A 21857-nucleotide genomic window follows, 5' to 3' on the forward strand; every position below is an offset into this window, starting at 1 on the left:
TCAATGCACTGCAAAGACTTTAAATATGTACGTGACTTAAAATTGTTTATACACTAAAAGAAAGGCTCTATTAATTTAAAGGAAGTAGTACAATAGAAGCATATATGGAAAGAGACTCAATTAATACTTATGCTTCCTCCTGGTGCCCTAGATATTTCAGAGGTGGCAATGTCATAACTGATATCATTTCCCTATATTATTTTAGAAATGGATAGGAGGAGACTAAATAAGATTTAACTCTGTCTTTATATTGAACAGAAAACATGGTAATGGAAGCAACAAGAGTCTCCAAAAATTTTTCTTCCTCCTTCTCTACTCAAGAAATATTTATTGGCAAAGGAAAATGTTTCACATTTTTTAGAAGTGACTCTTAAGCAATATTTATCTTATCAATAAATGTTTTTTCTCTTCAAACAAGCACCCTCAATGCAAATACAAAAAATATATCTCTAATTCACATAGCTTGCTTTCTTAAATTAGTCACCTAGAGGATAAGTAATAGTCCTGTACTTGAATACATCATTTACTCTGGTAACCTATTTTTTTTCAGAAAATTCATTGAATTCAAAACTAATTACTCAAAGGTAAGATTTTGTTCTCTGATTTATATGAAGTGTACTATTCAGCAAAAGCCGTGGTTAAGCTTGACACGTGATAGATAGATACATAGATACATAGTTTTTAGTGACATATATTGAATTTGAAATCAAGACTATTTTATTCAGTTAAATTTTAAGCATCAAAGTTTCTGAATACCAGTCCTAAACTAATTTCATTCTAATGTAATGTTTTATGAATAATGTCTAATTTTGCGCAGTGATTTTTTTAAAAAACTATTTATTAGAAATAATACCTGAGAAGTTATAAAAGGGGAAAGCTAGCTGCATGTGATAAAAATATTGATCAAGTTTCGAGTGGGACAGAATATTTGAAAATCATTTCTTGAAAATCTATCAATACTTTGTTTTGTGTCATCAATTCAAGCAATTTGTTAGCCTAGTGTTATTTCTCTGAGGGAAGATATATAAGAGGTGGTCTGCCTTTTGTTTATAAAAGCCTACTCCCTGTGAATAGTCTACAAAGGTGGATTTCTAAAGCTATTACAAAGAGTTGAGAGACATGTTGGTGCAGGGAAATAAAGGAAAATTCTAGAGAGAGAAAGAAACTATTTGAAGCTTAATTCTATGAAAGAGTCTAAGGGTGATGGAGAAATCTCAAGTATTTTTGGGACATGATAATAGAATGTGTATCCGTGTATGAATACACATGGCTCTTATTCATTATTCAGTTTGACAAGATACTCATTGGGCTCTTTCCATATGAAGAGATGCATACCAATTTTACTGATCTTCAGCAATGCAGTATTAAGTAAATCATTTAATTTTAGGAAGGTCAACAGTCCAATTAAATGTAAATATTAAGTATAAATTTTAACTGATGGGAAATAGTATTTGCTTAGGTCAACACCACATATTAGTGTATTTTGACAAGTAGCATTCAATTATTGCAGTCCATACCTCTGTCTCAGTATTGAAAAAGGGTACCATCTAACAAATATTTTAAACTATATCATACCACCCTACTCTACACATAGTCCCATAATTGGTAATTTCAGCTATCAAGAGATTACCAATAACTAGAAAGGAACATCAGTGATCATAACAGTCCTTGAATAAAGCCTTTATTTATAGATTATTTACTCATAGCCCATTTTCACACAATTTTCATTTGCTTGGTTAGCTTGTTTCCAGTATTATAAAAATTAAAACTCACAAGTGAGTAGGCTGATAAATAGAGGCACAATAAGAACTTTTTAATTATGAAAGACTGACCATAACAGCAAGATACCCAAATGTGTAAATACACATGATATTATTAAGTTTATAAAATAAGCACGAGTATAAAAATCTACATAAATGAAACAAAACAAATCAATTAAATCCTAATGAAAATTTTATTTTAGTTATTTTATATGCTGGTCTTTTTACTGTAAAAAGACAATTCCCACCTCTCCATCACCTTACACACACACACTCCTAACAGCACATCCTAATGATCCGATTCCTGCCACATTTATGCATCAGAATTCCTCTTGTGTATGTTCGTTAAAGAAAAAAAACCTTGGAGACAAGTTCTGGAAAAAGAAGAAGTATATAGTCGTGAAAATCTCTTATTCCTATTGGATATCACCCCTGTTACTATGATAGAAGGAAATGAAAATAAGAAGATATTCTGATAGTCTGAATAGAGGCAGAACTTCTTCCAGCCCAAAAAGAGGAGGGCATTTTGTACACTTCAGGCAGCACATGTTTGGATTCTCTGGGAACATCATGACACAGCCATCATAACCAAATATACTTGGCAAGCCTGTGTAAGAGAGTGGAAAAATGGAGGCTACTCTAAGTAGCTTGCTAAAGTAAGAGAAAAAGAAGGATGGAAATTCTGAAGGATAACTGCAGACTTACTGTGCAACAAATATACTACATGGATGATCCTCTGGAATGACTAATAGACCCTTCGGGTAGTTCTGAGATTCTGTTTTAACTTATTTAATAATTAGCACTGCAGTAGATATTTAAGATATGAACATTTTGGTTCCTTGTAATGAAATAAGTTCTTCAGAAGTTTCATTTATGTACAATTATTCATGCCCAGGTAAAGTTGGTATTTCCCTACTGTCTTGCACTCTGATTGCTATTCTCAGGAGTTTTACAAATTTCAGCTGAAGGTGGTTGAGGCAAAGATCCATATCTTACACTTTTAAGAGAACTTTACTCTGAAATCCTGACTCAATGCCTACTTGGTGATTCCAACTGGACCACTTTTCACTTGAAATCTAGCCTTGAGCTCTAAGCAGTTTGCTCCTTGATGATTCTCCTGCGTCCTCTGGCTGCCCCTTTAGTCTTCTTGAATCAACAGTTCTTCTTAAGTAGAGAAAATAAAGCTCCAGGCCAAAATAAGACAGAAAGAGCAAAGAAAAAAAAAAAAAAACAAAACAAAAAAAACTGGCAGTCTTTCTCTCTTGTGATTCCTTTACTTCATTCACTAAGGCTACATACTCAGTTTTTATAAAGTGAGAGAATCATGATGGAAAGGAGAAAAAAAAAACAAAAACGATATAATTCCCTTTTCATTGAAGGTTAGGTAGTATTCAACATTCTTCCAATGATTGCGGGTCTATTTCATTAAAACATATTTGTGGTGGTTTTATTATGCTGTAATCTTTCGCAGTACTCCTTTTGTATGTCCATCATACTAAGTGGTCTCCCCTACCACCTTAAAGGGACAGGGATGCTTTCAGTAAATTTGGGGCCAATTTGTATTTTGCCTTCTCTCTTTTTATTTCATTTCCATGATAATTTTTATATTTTAGTAATATCTAATGGATTATTTGCTATAAATAAGTAAAATATCTGTCCTAAGTACATCATATGGTAGACAATATACTTCACTTAAAATGTGATATATCTTAGAATTATTATGTATTTTTTAATGTACAATTATGATATGATAGACTATTGAAAGACAGTCATGGTGGTGTCTTGGTTTAACATAATGGCAATAGAGTTTGAAGAAAGAAAATGGCTTTACATCACTAGTAGAATGAATACCTTTTGGTAATAGATTAAGTATGAGTTCTGAACATAAGTAAAAATTTAATTCTATCTTAAGTAATTAGTTTCTTAAGGATGAAGAAATCAAGTTGTTTGTGCTAGTATTGAATTAGATACTCAAGTACCTGGGAAAAAAAGACAATCAGTAAATACACATTTAAAGCTTGCAAAAATCTTAAGTGAGAAACACGTTTGCCAAATTTTGGTATAGAGGTGACATTTAAAATCACAGAGATAGATGAGCTTGCCTAAGAAGAGAGAAGGGGCAGATATTAGTAGATGCTCAGAACTTGGGTTCAGCAACTGAACAATTAGTGATCTGGTGGATGCTGCCTGCTAATATATAGTCTTTTTAATATGATTCTAGTCTGGAGGGTTTTCAGGTCATATCATCTTAAAGAATTAGAACTCTGAGTTTTTCCTATTTTAGGGAGTGTATTTATTTTTGAATATTGTTATTTTTCAAAAGAATGGTCAGGTTTATTTTACATTATAACAATTAACATTTATTTCATCTTTGCTTAATTTTCAGTTTGTCAGCTACCATGAAACAATTTGCACTATTTGATGCTTTTTATACTTTTACAGCATGCAATTATGAAGAAAAGATACTATTTTATTTGTAATTATGAAATGTTAGATTTTTAGATATTTAAACTATACTTAATTTAATATAAAATAGTGATTTAATATAAATAGATTTAATGATAAAAATCATTTAAACTTTAAAAAAAATATTGCAGTATAGTTGATTTACAATGTTGTGTTAGTTTCAGATGTACAGCAAAGAGAATCAGTTATACATATACATATATCCATTCTTTTTTTTTTTTTTTTTTTTTTTTTTTAGATTCTTTTCCCATATAGGTCATTACGTAGTATTGAGTAGAGTTCCCTGTGCTATACAGCAGGTTCTTATTAGTTATCTATTTTATATATAGTAGTGTGTATATGTTAGTCTCAATCTCCCAATTTATCCCTCCCCCCTATCCCCTGGTAACCACAAGTTTGTTTTCTACATCCATGACTCTACTTCTGTTTTGTAAATAAGTTCATTTGTACCCTTTTTTTTTCAGATTCCACATATAAGCAATATCATATATTTGTTTTTCCTGTGTCTGACTTATTTCACTCAGTATGACAATCTCAAGGCCCATTCATATTGCTGCAGATGGCATTATTTTATTCTTTTTTATGGCTGAGTAATATTCCATTGCATATATGTACCACAGCTTCTTTATGCATTCCTCTGTTGATGGATATTTAGGTTGCTTCCATGTCCTGGCTATTGTAAATAGTGCTACAATGAACATTGGGGTTCATGTATCTTTTTGAATTAGGCTTTTCTCTGGGTATGTGTCCAGGAGTGGGATTGTTCGATCATCATCAAAAAACCTATAAACAATAAATGCTGGAGAGGGTGTGGAGAAAAGGGAACCCTCATACACTGTTTGTGGGGTTGAAAATTGGTACAGCCACTATAAAGAACAGTATGTAGGTTCCTTAAAAAGATAAAAATAGAACTACCAAAGCATTTAAACTTAAATATCAGCAGCAATTAGGTAACTTAATACAGTTTTATCTGGATGTTGAAGATATTTATTTTCAAAATCTACATGATATGTTTGGAAAGAAATTTCCAGGAAAATTCCATATTCTCCTTACAATTGTGCTGAGAGATACTGGGAGATTATGAATAGTAAGTAAGAAGGAAAATATATCCTTAACAATTGAGGGGATGGTAACAACAGAAGGCAGACCTGAAATAAAGAATATATTTATGTTATGGGGTAGGTTATTAAACAGTCTCCTTTGGAATGCCATGAATAATTATTCCAGAAATTCCCTAGTCAGGTCCATTTCACTCTTGGAAACTTGAAGTCCTCAGTTCTTACTAGGAGTTCTGGTTAACTTGTAAAGAATCATCCAAAATAAATATTCATTACAACCAGGGTTAAAAAAAGAAGATAAGATATTTCCAAGGTAATAATAGTGCAGGGACAGGAATGGGAATTGGGTTTCAATTCTTTGTGTGTCCTCCATTTCCTGTCATGGGAAAGGAGACTTTTTATAAATGGGGCTTCTCTATGTAGCAAAAGTAGGGGGTCACATAATTCAGCACTTCTTGTACAAATCTTTTATATTTAGCTTGTTATAGTGTCTCTACAGTTAATTTCAGAAAGGCCAAAATATAGATGAGTCAAATCTAAATTGAAATTCTAAAATTTAAAAAAAAAAAATCTTTTATTCCTCTTGTCTTACCTGCTTGACTTATCCATTGGATTTCCCATTGGTCTTTATGCTTTGATTCTTGCTATTAGAGAGGGGAACTAATTCATAAGTTTTTTTATCCAGAAGACAAACTCTCCCAGATAGGACAAATCATATGTTTGCTGATATTTACCCTTTAGACCATTTTTGACATTTAATATTTAAGGATTTCTCTATTTCATACACATCTGAGTGACAACTCCTAACCTTTTTTTTTTTATTTGGAAATCTATAATTATTGTACATACTGCCCCCATGCAGGACATTCTGGAATACGATAAAATGAGAGTTGGTTACTCGGTTAATGTTTTTCAATATGTCCCATTTTATTTTATAGCAAATAACTCTTTATGATTTTAGTTGGGAAAAAAGCAACAATACACAAAACACTGAAAATCAGTACTGAGTTGTAAAATAGATGAATATTTTACTCACCTTTCATCCTGTGAAAATGCATAAGATCGCATGATTAATAGAAGACTTCAGCAAAATTCCTCAAAACATTTCAGTCAAGGGTATCAATTCACAAAAGATAGCCACACTAACTAAAAATATGAGCTTAGCTATTTTAAATGTGGGTGCATATGTCTTTGTGTATGTGTTTTTAAAATTTTGGTAGGCAATTCAATTGTAACAAATGTACTACTAAAGAAATAAAACACGTGCTCAACAAAAATTGGAACTGAGTGCTGTGCTTAATAACTAAATCATAAATTTTATTTCTGTGAAATGTATTGACACATGCGATACAAATTTAACTCTTAAGTAACCATGCTATTTAAAGATATACAAGTCATGTTATTTTTATGTTGATACAAAGTTTTAAGAAAATATGCTGTTGGTTAATGAAATCATGAAGGAATAAATCAAAGAGCAATAATCTTGTGATAAAGTCATTTTAACTTCATTTTTCTCACAATAATATAGTATAGTCTCCTAAAAATTTCACACAAGATAGGAACATAATGAATGTGAAATTTGGTCATACTCTAAAGTTAATCCCCAAGAAAATTCAATTTATTAAAATCTTGTTACATGTGTTTACTGCTATATATGTTTACATATATTTGTCTGTTTAGCTCTACACTAATTGGGTAACTATACCACATTATTTTGTACACTTCCTTTTTCACTAAATAGTTTGTGGTTATTATGGTCAACACAAATAGAGTTAGGTAGCTATATAGTGATTACAAAATATACTAGAGCAATTTCTTTGGGGAAAAATATCTATCACTGCAAAAATGTCTGTTATTTAATTTGTAAAATAGGTTTTATTCTATTATGGATCATATCAGAGTGTTTAATAAAATAAGTCATAGTGTGAACTTAAGAGAGGAACCTATGTTTGCCAAATTTATTTTTGGCTTGAGATTCTTCTTTCTTTCTTTCTTTCTTTTTTTTTTTTTTTTTTTTCTATTCCCACTTATTTTTGGCTCTTGGGGCAATGTCATCTTTTCAATATGAAAAAAAAGCAACAAGTTCAGCACAAAACAGAAATCTGAAGTGTAGAATAGGACAAAACCAGGGTAGGGGGAAAAAGGCAATAGTAAAAGCAAGAGATGAGATGTTGCCAAAAGATTAATCGTGTCCTGTCACCTATCTGGGGAATGATATTTAGATGGCAGCACATACCTTTTCATATATGTACAGACGGACTGATTTTTTTTTTTTTTTTCTGTAAGAAAAGATAGGGTTGTGGAGGGGCTTTCTTGAGGTTTAGGGACCAAGGCTAGTCTCTCTCTTGCTCCTCTTGACCCCTTTTTCCCGCCAGGGTAAAGGAAGGAATCCAACATTATGAAGAAGGTAATGTGGAAGAGGGAAGGATCCCCCTTGACAAGGTGGGGGTCAGACCCTTGCAAAGGGAACCACCCAGGACAGAGTTTGGAGGAGACTGAAAATGGAGATAATACTGTTAACACCTCTCCAGAAGCTGAGAGAGGAGTGGGAAGATATCTGGAAACTAGGACTTCAATAGCCTGGATGCCCCTCTTCAAAACCCCACCCCTTCCTTGTAGGGACTTCTACCTGCTGCTTGGTTTCCTTTCCCCTGGGCTACCACACAGGCCTAGGGTGGTGGTCATCTGTCTGGGTTGTCAGGCCACGGTTCTAAATGAGATTTGATGAGACCTAGTTTCTTGATGAGTTATCTTGAAAACGAAGTGGGAAATGTTAACTGGACAGATGGGAGGAATGGGCACCAGAAGGAAATACAAGGTTACCCAGAATGGCAGAAATGGTTCTGCCATAAGTGGAAAAAGAGAGGAGACATTCAACAAAAAACAAATATTTATTGAGTACCTATTATGTGCCAGGCACTGTTTTAGAACCTCTACCCACCTCCCAAAAAAAGAAAAAAAAAAAAATTGAGTCAGAAAATGCAAATTCTGAGGGAGAGGAAAGGGATGATTGAGGAAGAAGGCTGAGGGGACTGAGAAGCCTTAGGTGATGGGGTTCGGCCTTAGGCCTCCTCTTCAGCCTCCTCACCGAAAATCTCTTCTTCTGCAGTGGCATCTTGCTACTGGTGGTATTCAGAGACGAGGTCATTCATGTTGCTCTCAGCCTCCGTGAACTCCATCTCATCCCTGCACTCGCCTGTGTACAGTGGAAGAAGGCGTTCCAGCAGAACATGGCAGAGAACTGCACTCAGGTGAGCTTGAACAACTCCTGTATGCCGTGCTCTTGCTGATGAAGGTGACCACAATCTTGAAGCCACAGAGTGGGATGTTGCAGACAGCCATCTTGAAGTTGCTGGGGATCGATTCCAGGAAGTAGCTACTGCTCTTGTTCTACACATTGAGCTTCTGCTCATCCACCTCCTTCATGGACATTCACCCATGGAAGACAGGAGCCAAGGTGAGGTGCCAACCATGTTGGGAGTCACAGGCAGCCATTGTGTTCTTGGCATAGAAGATCTGCTGGGTGAGCTCGGGCACAGTGAGTGTCCGATACTGCTGGTTTCCACCTCTGGTTAGAGGGGGAAATTCAGGCATGAAGAAGTGAAGACATGGGAAAGACACCATGTTGACCACCAGCTTGCAGAGGTCAGCATTGAGCTGGCCAAGGAAGTGGAGGCAGGTGGTGACACCACTCTTGGTGGCCAGGATGAGGTGTTTCAGGTCCCCTTAGGTTGGCATGGTCAGCTTGAGGTTGCGGAAGCAGATGTTGTAAAAGGCCTGGTTGTGGATGCAGTAGGTCTCATCAGTGTTCTCCACCAGCTGATGGACAGTGAGGGTGGCATTATAGGGCTCAGCTACAGTGTCAGACACTTTGAGTGAGGGCACCACACTGAAGACTTCATGATGCCATTGGGATACTCTTCACGGATCTTGCTGATGATCAAGGTTCCCATTCCAGAATCCATGCCCCTATCCAGCGAGTGGGTCAGCTGGAAGCCCTACAGGCAGTCACAGCTCTCGGCCTCCTTCAGAACCACATCCATGACTGAGTTAACCAGCTCGGCCTCCTCTGTGTAGTGGTCCTTGGCCGAATTGTTGCCTGCCCCAGACTGACCAAAAACAAAGTTGTCTGGTCTGAAGGTCTGACCAAAAGGACCTAAGTGAACAGAGTCCATTGTCCCGGGTTCTAGATCCACCAAGATGGCATGAGGAACATATTTGCCACCTGTGGCTTCATTGTAGTTCATGGAGATGTGGTCTAACTGCAGGTCTCTATCCCCACGATAGGTGTCGGTGGGGTCTATGCCATGTTCATCACTTATCACCTCTCAGAACTTGGCACCGATTAGGTTGCCACACTGACGGGCCAGGATGTGCACAATTTCCCTCATTGTTAAAATTTATTCTAATTTTTTTGCTTGCCTCAAGGTGTGTATGGGGCAAGAAAATGATATGTAATTAGTTTTTCTCTGCTGTTGGTCACAGGCTGGAAGGATGGAACGGGCCCCGGAGGCTGGAGAAGCAAGATACGAAAGCGGCGTCAGGAAGGTTCTGAGAGGATTTTTCTTTCTAATATCACAATTACTACCTATGAGAACTGTAATTCCATTTTCTAGAAATACATTTTATTATAGAAATTATTTTCACATTTTAAAATGTGTTATATATTTTGAAATAGTGTCTATAAAAGTTCCTATCTTTAAAAATTCTTGCTATTGATGTCACCATATATATTTAATATTTGAAAGAGATAGTAGAAATATTATAACTTGTTATAATATTTTATTTGTAATCATTATAGCACTATTTAACCTTTCAATATATTTATTTTCTATTATTTTGTCTTTATTTGTAACAAAACTTTCTTTGTAGTAACACAATTTTGAAATTGTCCATTGTTATAGCTTGACTACATACCATTTTTTTCATAGATATGTTTCTCATTATCTTTACTTTTCAAATATGTATTAATCATAATTTTTACTAGACCCTTAAATTGGGTTCATTTAAGAGTGTATATTGTAATACCCATATAATTTAGATGAATATTGGGTTTTTTTTTTTTTTTTTTGCTTTTTTAAGTCACTTATACTTTAATTTCTAAATTAATTTCATTAAGATAATATTTGTTGGAATTCCTTAATGTTATTTCTAGGCATAAAATATAGTTAGGCTTTGTAAAAATTTCATGGAAGCTTACATGCATGATTTATTCTCTATAAGGTGTAGATTTTAGTACAAAACAATATTAAAATTAATATATATTGAAATTTTATTAAATATTGTTTATTTTTATCTCTTTGATATGTCAAGGGCTGGAAGGAATAAGTTAAAATACATTAACAAACATAAAATGTTTCTTCTGTTATCTTTGTACTCCCTATACTTTTTTTACTGAGTATATATGTGATGTGTATTTGTCTGTGTTTATTTTCCTTATACAAATTTCAAGGAAATTAAAAGTTTTTGTAATTGCACATTTTAAATAATGACACTTTTTTCTGTGAAAAAAGTGTTTTTTATATTTTAATTCAAATATCTCAGATATTAATATGACAACCAATTAAAAATTATCCTGTTCTACAGTTGTCAATTTTTAATTTTTTCTTTGTTTTAGTCATTGCTCTTGTGGATATCAAATAGATTTGACTTTTACTCGGTCTTATATTACCCATATGAGAAAAATCTTCTTTAAATACATATTATTATGTAAAAATTTAAATTGGTGTTAATTCTAAGTGGTTTTTAATTTTTAAAATATTGTTGCTTCTACTGGTAATGTTGTTTTATGGTTCCTTGCTTTGGTTTTTTTTTTTTTTTATTATAATTATTTTACTTTTTAGGAAGTTATATTTTCTTTGTCAAATTATATCCTACATATCTTGTTTTTATTCATAGTGTTTTTAACTCCAAATAAGTTTATTAATTTCCTAGATATCTCAACAACTCCAAATCAGAAATAAAACTGTGTATTGATTTCTAGTGATTAAAAGGAAAAATTAATACATACAACAACTCCTCACAAACCATCCCTTTCTTTTTCTATTTTTCCAAAGGTTAAAAAACTTTTTCCAGCCTATTTTAATCACATGCCTAGAAAATTTAATTACCTTTTAAAAAATTCCTTAAGTTTTATTTGTTTTTAAGCAGAATTATTTTTGTTTCCTTCTATGAATAAATTAAATTTATACTTATCCATTGTTCTTTTGCTATCATAAATTTCAAGGCCGTTAAATCTTATCTCAAATCATTTATTAGTTGTGTTCTGTTTAGTATACTATTTTGCTGTACTGGGATTTTGATCTTGACACATTTTCTTAAAGTTACACAGCAAGTCTTTGAATATCTCAAAAAAAATATTCTATTGGAATTATGTGAAAATGCTATTGCTGTTATTATAGAATTCTCAATTTTATCCTGGGGGAGTAATTGACAATGAGGGACAAAGGGGCTTAGACCTGAGGTTGTGTCTGAGCAGAGCAAGGGGAGCAACTGCTGACAGCTGCACAGGCAGCTAACTGGTGCATCAAAGACAGCTCCAAACTCTGTGTGCAGCCAACATGAGCTGACAGCCCACATGGATCCCACTCGCATCAGCACTCCTTCCCACTGGAGTAAGGGTCCTGGTACTGGGAGAGGGGGAAAAAAAAACACTTCAAGGGAACAAAGCCAGCTCAAGCCTGACCCTCATGTCTTCTGCTCCAGCAACTTGGAATCAGGCCCTGCCACTAATAGGGTGATGATGGCCACTGAGAAGAGGGGAAATCCACCTTACACCTGACTCCATCTCTAGCCCCTTCATCTCCAGCCCCACTCCTTACCAAGTGATAGCTGCCAGCACACACTGAGGAAGGATGTGCCTGGTATCCATGTCAAATCCAGCTCTCCCACCAAAGGCAGGATGTTGCCACATAAGAACAGTGCTTGCTTCAAGACTTAATAGGTAATCATTTCACCTAAATTCATAGGGGCAGAGAAAGTTAAACAAAACGAAATGGCAAAGGAACTGGTCTCAATTAAAAGAACTGAAAAAATAAATAATGAAACAAATAAGCAATAAACTACATAAAGAATTCAAAGCATGCTAATAAGAATGTTAAATGAATTAGAGAAAAAAAGCAGATGAAAACAGTGAGAATTTTAAAAAGGAAATAGAAAGCATAAAAATGAACCAGTCAGAACTAAAGAATACAATAGTTGAAATGAAAAACATACTAGAAGACATTAATAGCAGACTAGGTGATAAACAGAAGTGCTCTGGAAAACAGAGTAAAGGAAATCACCCAATTATAACAGCAAAAAAGAAAAAAAAAAAAAAATGAAGACATTTCTGGAATAACATGAAGCATACCAACATTTGCATTATAGGAGTCCCAGAAGGAGAAGAAAGAGAGAAGGGGATCAAAAATGTATTTGAAGAAATTATAGCTGAAATTTTCCCAAACATGATGGAGGAAACAGATATCCAGATACAGAAAGCACAGAGGGTCCCCAAAGAAGAATAACCCAAACAACCTACACAAAGACATATCATAATTAAAATGGAAAAAGGTTAAAAAGAGAATTCTAAAGGAAGCAAGAAAAAAGCAAATAATCTTATACAAAAGAATCCCCATAAAGTTATCAGCTGATTTTTCTGCAGAAACTTTGCAGGCCAGAAGGAGTGGAATGATATATTCAAACTGCTAGAAAGGAAAATCTGCAACCCAGGATACCCAGCGAGAGTATAATTACCATATCAAACATGGTTTTAAAGTATACATGAACCTCAATGTTCATTGCTGAACTGTTTACAAGAGCCAAGACATGGAAGCAATCAACAGATGAATGGATGAAGAAAATGTGGTACATATATACAATGGAATATTACTCAGCCACTAAAAAGAATGAAATAATGTCATTGCAGCAATATGGATGGACCTGGAGATTATCAGGCTAAGTGAAGTAAGTCAGACAGAGAAAGCTAAATATCACATGATATTGCTTACATATGGAATATTTTTTTTAAAAAAATGATACAAATGAACTTATTTACAAAACTCACAGTCTTGAAGAACAGACTTATCATTACCATAGGGGATGGGGAAGGGAGGAGAGGAGGGATAGATTGGGAGTTTGGGATTGACCTGTACACATTGCTATATTTAAAATAAAATGCCTTTCCATAAAAAAGATTATCATTTAGAATAGAAGGAAAGATAAAGAACTCTTCAGACAAGCACAAAGTAAAAGATTTTTTCAACACTAAACCTACCCTAAAATAAGTTTTAAAGTGTTTTCTCTAAGTGGAAAATAAGTAAAAATCTATAGGAAGGAGAAAAATCTCACTAGGAAAGGCAAATATATATAAGGACTAAGGATCAAGCACTTAAATAAGCCAGTACAAAGATTAAAAGACAAAAAACAACAACAACAACAACAAAACAAAACTGTAAAAACAACTATAACTACAATAAACAGTTAAGAGATAAACATAAGTATGTGAAATATGACACCAAAAAGACAAAACATGGGGAAGGAGGATAAAAATGTTGATCTATTAGAATATGTTTGAATTTAATAACTCTCAGTTTAAAACAAGTATACATAGTTATAGGTAAATATATATGAACCCCGTGGTAACCACAAATTAAAAACCTACAATAGATACACAAAAACTAAAAAGAACACAAGCATAATACTAAAGAAATCATCAAACAAAAAGGAAAGAAGCCAAAAGAAGAAAAAAGAACATAGAACTACAAAAACATCCAGAAAACAAGTAATAAAATGGCAATAAGCACATACCTATCAATAACTACTTTAAATGTCAATGGACTAAATGCTCCAACCAAAAGATATAGGGTGGCTGACTGGATTTAAAAAAAATAAAATAAAATAAAATAAGACCCAGCTATATGGTGCCTACAAGAGACTAATTTTAGAGCTAAAGACACCCACAAACTGAAAATTAGGGGATGGATAAATACATTTCATGCAAAAGGAAACAACAAGAAAGCTGAAGTAGCAATACTCATATCAGGCAGAATGCCTTCAAAACAAGGGCCCTAACCAAAGACAAGGAAAGGCATTATATAATGATAAAGGGATCAATACAAGAAACGGATATTATACCCATTAACATATATGGACCCAATACAGGAGCCCCTAAATATATAAAGCAAATACTAACAGTCATAAAGGGAGAAATTAGCAGTAAAATAATAACAGTAGGAGATTTTAACAACCCACTTACAACAATAGACAGTTCATCCAGACAGAAAATCAATAAGGCAATACTGGTTTTATGACACAATAGACCATTTGGACTTAATAGAAATCCATAGGACTTTACATCCCAAAACATCAGAATACATATTCTTTTCAAATGCACATGGAATGTTCTCTAAGGTAGATCATATGCTAGACCACAAAACAAGTCTCAACGAATTTAAGAGGATAGAAATTATCAAGTATTTTGTCAGATCACAATGGTATGAAACTAGAATCAATCACAGGAAGAAAAATGGGAAAAGAAAAAAAAGTTGGTGAGTAAACAACATGCTACTAAAAAACAAATGGCTTAATGAAGAAATCAAAAAAGAGATCAGAAAATACCTGAAGACAAATGAAAATGCAAACACAACTCTCCAAAATCTATGGAATGCAGCAAAACTAGTTCTAAGAGGGAAGTTTATACCAAGTTTATACAAGCCTTCCTCTAGAAACAAAAAAAGACTAAAAAACAACCTAACCTACCTCCTAAAGTAATTAGGAAAAAAAAGAGCCAAAATTCAGCAGAAGGAAGGAAATAAAATATTAGAGAGGAAATAAATAAAATAGGGAATAAAAAGAAAAAGGAATAGAAAAGATCCATGAAAAAATGAGTTTTTTTAAGATAAACAAAATTGATAAACTTTTAGCCAGACTCACTAAGAAGAAAATAGTGAGGACCCAAATAAACAAAATATGAAATGAAAGAGGAGAAATATATAACAACATTCCACAGAGCTACAAGAAAAAAGCATAAGAGAATACCCCAAATAGGTATATGCCAAAAAATTGGAAAACCTAAGATAAATGGACAAATTTCTAGAAACATATAACTTGCAAAGACAGAATCAAGAAGATATAGACAATTTGAACAGACATATTACTAGTAGTGCAATTGAATTTGTAATGAAAAAAAAAAAAAATCCAACAAACAAAAGGCCAAGTCCAAGACAGCTTCACAGGGGAATTTTACGAAACATATAAAGAAGAGTTAATTCTTATCCTTCACAAACTATTCCAAAAAGTTGAGGACAGAACACACCCAAATTAATTCTATGAAGCCATGATTACCCTGATATCAAAACCAGATAATGAGATTATAAAAATAAATGACAGACCAATATCTTGGATGAATATAGATGCAAAATTTCTCAACAAAATATTAGCAAACTGAATCCAACAATATATAAAAAGGATCATACACCATGATCAAGTTGGATTTATTCCAGAGACACAAGGATTTTCAATATTTGCAAACCAATCAGTGTGATACACCACTTTAACAAAAGAAAGAATAAAAATCTCATGATCATTTCAATAGAGGCAGAAAAAGCATTTGACATCAATTCATGATAAAAACTCTCATCAACGTTTATATGGAGAGAACATATTTCAACATAATAAAGGCAAAGGCAATTTATGACAAACCCACAGTTAACATCATACTCAACAATAAAAATCTGAAAGTCTTTCTTTTAAATTCAGTAACAAGACAAGGATGTCCCCTTTTGCCACTTCTATTACACATAGTATGAGAAGTCCTTGTCAGAGCAATTGGATGAGAAAAAGAAATAAAAAGAATCCACATTGGAAGCTAAGAATTTAAACTTTCAGGTGACAGGATACTCTATATAGAAAACCCTTAACTGTTGAGCAGAAAACTCTTAGTCCTAATAAATGAAATCAGTAAAGTTCTAGGATACAAGATTAATATACAGAAAACTGTTGCTTGTCTATACACTAATAATAAATTATCAGAAAGAGAAAGAAAAAAATTAAAATCATATCAAAAAGAATAAAATACCTAGGAATAAACTTAACTAAGGAGGTGACACACCAAACTCTGAAAACTATAAAATATTAATGAAGGAGGTTGAAGATGATAATAAAGACATGGAAAGATATCCTGTGCTCTTGAATTTGAAGAATTGATATTGTTACAATGGCCATACTACAATCTGCAGATTCAATGCAATTTCTTACAAAATACCCATGACATTTTTCACAGAACTAGAACAAATAATCTTAAAATTTAGATGGAGCTATAAAAGACCCAGAATTTCCAAAGCAATCTTGAGAAAAAAGAAGAAAGCTGGAGGTATCACCCTCCCTGACTTCAGACTATACTTCAAAGCTAAAGTAATCCAAACAGTATAATACTGGCCCAAAAAACAGATGTATAGATCAGTGGAAAGTAATAGAGAGCCCAGAAATAAACCCACACACCTGTGGTCAGTTAATCTACAACAAAGTTAATCTACAAGAATATATAATGGAGAAAAGATAGTCTCACCAATATCTTGTGCTGGGAAATCTGGACACATACATGTAAAGGAATGAGGTTAGAACATTTACTCACACCATATACAAAAGACAATTCAAAATAGATTAAAGACCTACATGTAAGACATTAAACCATAAAACTCCTACAAGAGAACATACGTAGAGCACTCTTTGACATTAATTGTAGAAATAATTTTTTTGGATCTATCTATCTCCTAAGGAAAAAGAACCAAAAGTACAAATTAACAAATGGAACTTAATTAAACTTAAAAGCTTTTGCACAGCAAAGGAAAACATCCAGAAAACTATAAGACAACCTACAGTATGGGGGAAAATATTTGCAAACTATATGACTGACAAAATGTTGAGATCCAAAATATAAAAATAGCTTATACAACTCAATATCAAAAAAATAAACAATCCAATCAAAAAATGGGAAAAAGACCTGAATAGACATCTTTCCAAAGAAGACATACAGATAGCTAACAAGCACATGAAAAGATACTCAAAATCACTAATTACTAGAGAATGCAACTCAAAATAAAAATAGGTATCACCTCACACCTGTCAGATGGCTATCAGCAAAAAGACCAGAAATAGCAAATGTTGGTGAGGATGTGGAGAAAAGGAAACCCTTCTATACTGTTGGTGGGAATGTGAATTGGTGCAGCCACCATGGTAAACATTATGGAGGCTCCTCAAAAAACTAAAAATGGAACTACCACATGATCCATCCAGCAATTCCACTCCTGGGTATATATTTGGAAAAAAAGGAAAGCATAAATTTGAAAAGCTACATGCACCCCAACATTCATAGCAGCTCTATTTACAATAGCTAAGATATGTAAGTAACCCAAGTGTATATCACCAAACAGATAAAGAAGATGTGCTATCTATCTATCTATCTATCTATCTATCTATCTACCTACCTACCTACATAGATAAAATGGAATATTACTCAGCCATAAAAAAAAGAAATTCTGCCATTTGCAGCCATGTGGCTGTTCCTAGACAATATGCTTAGTGAAATAAGTCAGACAGAAAAAGAATAATATTCTATGTTATCACTTATATGTGGAATCTAAAAATAAAACAAACGAATGCATAGCAAAATAGAAACAGACATAGAAAACCAACTAATGGTTACCAGAAGGGAGAGGGAAGGAGGGAGGGGCAAGATAGGTGTATGGGATTAAGAGACACAAATTACTATGTATAAAACAGATAAACAACAAGGATATATTGTATAGCACCAGGAATTATAGCCATTATTCTGTAATTATTTTTAATAGATTCTAATCTATAAAAATACTAAATCACTATGTTGTACACATGAAACTAATATAATATTGCAAATCAACTATACTTCAATTAAAAAAAAAAAAAAAGAAACATGACCTTTGAGTTAAAACATGATAAAAACTACAAAACTTTTTTAAAAGTAAAAGATATTTTTATATTTGAGGATACAAAACAGTAGGGATTTCTCAGTTGTTTTTCAAACATGTGGGTCTCAATGGTTATGTGATCCATTTGTTTCTGACTTATTTACACTTAACTCACTGTAGTGCTATTTTTTAAAAAAAAAATTACTTGTCTAAGAAAAAAAGTAATGTAATATCTTTGTATGTTGAAGAATGTAGCCCAAAGGTACAAACTTCCAGTTATAAGATAAATAGGGACTAAAGATATAAATAATATACAACGTGGTATGTGTAATTAGCTCTGCTGTAAGCTATAGATGAAGATTGTTATGGTAAATCACAAGGAAAATATTTTTTTCTTTTTTTTTTTGTCTATATAAGAAAATGGATGTTCACTAAACTTGTAGTGGTAATCATTTAATGATGCATGTAGGTCAAGTCATTATACTGTATAACTTAAAGGTATACTGTGTTGTATGTCAATTATATCTCAATGAAAGTGATGAAAATAAAATTTTAAAGCCATCACAGAAAAAAGATTAAACAAAATAATGCAAAAGGTACAAAACAGCAGGATAAATAAAGCACAAGCACACATCAGAGATGTCCAAGAATTCCAGGTACAAGTGTCAAGATTCTTTATGTTACAGGAAATGTGTCATCTTTGGATCATAACACGTATAAAATATTTTAGAGTCAGGAAATCCTCAGGCTCATCTGAGGAGAGGTCTTTTATATTTCTTTGGTCATGTAACCTGTATCAGGCTGCTAGATTAGGATCAATAGCAGAAACCAAGAGAATATAATAGAAACCACATGCAAACTGTCAATCTATATATTTTCTGTAAACAATGTTGATAAGTTGGTACAGGCTGTCCCTTTGTTTTGGACAGTGGAATATATATATATATATATATATATATATATATATATATATATATATATATATTATTGAAGTATAGTTGATTTAAAATTTGATTTAAAATGTTGTGTTAGTTTCTGCTGTATAACAAAGTGATTCAGATAGATATAAATTATATATATATATATATATATATATAAATATATACATTCTTTTTTATATTCTTTTCTATTATGGTTTATCACAGGATATTGAATATAGTTCCCATGCCATAGAGAAGGGCCTTGTTGTTTATCTATTCTATGTATAATAGTTTGCATCTGCTAACCTCAAACTCCCACTCCACCTCTCCCCCTCCCCCTTGGCAACCACAAGTCTGTTCTCTATGTCTGTGAGTCTGTTTCTGTTTCATGGATAAAGTTCATTTGTGTCATATTTTAGATTCCACACTAAGTGATATCATATGGTATTTGTCTTTCTCTTTCTGACTTACTTCACTTAGTATGATAATCTCTAGTTCCATTCATGTTTCTGCAAATGACTTTACTTCATTCATTTTTTATGGCTGACTAATATTCCATTGTATATATGTACCATATCTTCTTTATCTATTCATCTGTTGATGGACATTTAGGTTGTTTCCATGTCTTTGCTATTGTGAATAGTGCTGCTATGAATGTAGGTGTACACGTATGTTTTGAGTTATAGTTTTGTCCAGATATATGCCTAGGAGTGGGATTGCTGGATCATATGGCAACTCTATTTTTAGTTTTTTTGAGGAACCTCCATACGGTTTACTTTAGTGGCTTCACCAAGTTACATTCCCACCAACAGTGTAGGAGGATTCCCTTTTCTCCACACCCTTTCCAGCATTTGTTATTTGTAGACTTTTTAATGATGGCCATTCTAACTGCTGTGAGGTGATGCCTCACTGTAGTTTTGATTTGCATTTCTCTAATAATTAGTGATGCTGAGCGTCTTTTCATGACCATCTGCATGTCTTCTTTGGAGAAATGTCTATTTATGTCTTCTGCCCATTTTTTGATTGGGCTGTTTGCTTTCTGTTGTTGAGTTGTATGAGCTGTTTTTATTTGGAAATTAAATCTTTTTTGTGGATGTTGGAATATATTAATCAATATTTAGTGATTCAACTTTGGCTAAGCATCTGTTAGTGTTATGACTTCAAGCATCCCTGCATATAAACACATATTTTATCAGACCAGCTGAGCCTTACCCTGTACTTACAGAGAGAAGAATTATGTGAACATATTGGCAACATGACATCTCTCAAGTGGGGGACATAGGCATATCCACTCAAAGCTCACAGGAAGTGTTCTGATGTTGTCTTGTCTAGGAGTTTTAATTCTGTATTATTACAAATAAGCCATAACTTCATCATCACTTTTAACTAAATCAAATATTATATATTTTCTAGATTACAAATGTCATATGGAATGGAAAATATATGTTCTTCTTCTATCCTAATCTTCATTTGTTTATGGAATTCTACTATAAATGACTTTAAACAAACGGGCTTAAATATTTAACAGAGGTCTCATAAGGAAATAATTGGTAAATGAAATAGCAAAATGCTAGGTATCTACAACTATTCTAAATACAAAATAATCTGTATAAAAAGAAGGAAAGGACACTTGAAAACGCCTGTATGTTTGCTGATATTCTAAACCTGAATTATTGGCATGATTAAATAATGATATCAATGAACAAATAGAAGTCCGGTACTAATTATACAGCGACTTAATAATTAATCCAAAAATCCTCAATAGGAAAGCAGAATGGGTTACAGGCTTAATCACTATTTTTTGCCACTGTTGTATAGGATTTAAGGATCATATGAGATAATGTAGATATGTACTACAAGTTTTGCTTACCACATAGTACATTTAAATAAATGGTAACTATTATTAAAATATTGGAGAAAAAATTCCAAATTCAGAAGATATTCCTGCATTGGGAACATAGAAAGCATGCCTTTATGCAAAGATGTTCTATAGTGTATTAAGTCGCCAAGTGTGTATAGCAATTAAAAGAACATGAAAATAAAGATTTAATCCTGAGAAGTCCTCAATATGGTACGGAAAGTATAACAGTTAAACAAAGGAGTTATTGTAGAAGTTAGAAAGCTAAAAAATGATCAGTAGTGTGAAATTACACACAGATTAAAGGCAGGTATTTTTAAGAATGACATAGTAATCTGCAAGTTCAAATCTGGCCAGGAATCACAGAAAGTTAGGGTGTTCTATTACTTACAATTTATTTGACTATTCTTGGTTTTCTTTCCAACTCAAGAAATCACACTGAAAAAACATATTATTGTGTTATACAGTATTTTCAGTGAAGATATCTAAAAATAATTAAAAACAATATTTGGTTTAAAAACATAGTTCTGGGTGCTTTAATATAGAAAAATAGTTTGTGATAATTTTCATCCATTAAATTTCTGCTTAATAAATGTCAGCCTTGGTATTTTCATATAATATGCCTGTGCTGTACTCTTTTCCACTTATTAAAATCAAAGAGCTGTGGCATGCTTATCAGGAACAAAATGGTCTACCTACAAATATCATTGGTTTTGGCTTCCTGAAGAAACTCCTGTCCATTCATAATTACTGGGGAATTTCCCCTCTCAAATGGGAAATCTTTCCTGAAAATACCATTGCTAACACATATAAAGAAAAATTACTTTTGCCTAATTATATCAATTTTTGGAAATGAAAGTCAAAGCCTCACA

General features: G+C 33.0%; 1 pseudogene; it reads right to left on the reverse strand.

Moving 5' to 3' along the window:
- Positions 1 to 8346: 8346 nt before the first annotated feature.
- Positions 8347 to 9675, reverse strand: LOC103018705 (tubulin beta chain-like; annotated as a pseudogene).
- Between the last annotated feature and the right edge of the window lie 12182 nt (positions 9676 to 21857).

Source organism: Balaenoptera acutorostrata, chromosome 18 (genome assembly GCF_949987535.1).
Source record: "Balaenoptera acutorostrata chromosome 18, mBalAcu1.1, whole genome shotgun sequence".
Lineage (NCBI taxonomy): Eukaryota > Metazoa > Chordata > Mammalia > Artiodactyla > Balaenopteridae > Balaenoptera > Balaenoptera acutorostrata.